Source organism: Condylura cristata, unplaced genomic scaffold (genome assembly GCF_000260355.1).
Source record: "Condylura cristata isolate star-nosed mole 26May11 unplaced genomic scaffold, ConCri1.0 scaffold00017, whole genome shotgun sequence".
Taxonomy (NCBI): Eukaryota; Metazoa; Chordata; class Mammalia; order Eulipotyphla; family Talpidae; genus Condylura; species Condylura cristata.
In genome coordinates this window covers 36709084-36709930 of record NW_004567118.1, presented here as the reverse complement: position 1 = coordinate 36709930, position 847 = coordinate 36709084, and positions in this window count along the sequence as shown.

Below are 847 nucleotides of genomic sequence, written 5' to 3'. Positions count from 1 at the left end.
GCTTCGTCTCTTCTCCTTATCTTTTACCTTTTGGGGCTCGCTCCTTGTGAGCCTAGGCAGAACCTGAGAGGACTGGAGATTTCCTGATGAGCTTCATCTCCACGTCCTTATCTTTTACCTTTTTGGTCTGAGCTTCAGGCACAGCCCCCAACAGTCTGTTATCTGCTGGGACCTCTTGGAGCCATCCAGGCATCCCGGGCATCCTGGACATGGGGCCTTGGTGCCTGGGGACATTGATGTCATGGCTGTGTCAGATGCTGCACTAGCCCCTTCTATCTGTCCCCTTTGTGCGACTCAGTCTTGTGATGCCTCCACTGCAGTCCTTCCTCCATCAGTAGTAGCAAGGGGCCACCTTTCCCAAAAAAATGAGCTCTCTGGTTCCCATTTTAGTTACAGGATGTGAGAGAGGGCAGAGGCCCTGGTATGCACCTTTTGAGCATCATTAGTGCATCTGACAACTTGGGAGCTGGGGCTCCTTGGCAAGCAGTGAGACCAGCTGGGTGTCTCTCTACTAGTAGGGCCCCTTTCCTTGGGGTCAAGGAAAGAGCAGGGCCACTGTCAGGGCAAACCTCAGGCCAAGTTTGGGCCTGCCACCTACAATCATCTGTGGGCCTCAACGAGAATGCTCTTGCTTTTGGCTGTCTCTTCTTAAAATGAGTGTTTGGTGAGAAGGATCCACTAAACATGCTTTCTAAATCCTGCTCCTGACTAAGACTTTAAGACAATCCAGGTAACAATACAAAAAAATAGGTCACTGAGACTAATGTACTTGCTTGAAACAAAATAATTGTTTTTCTGTGTATTATAGTGATCACCTACCAAATGTAAACAAAAATCTGATTTCACA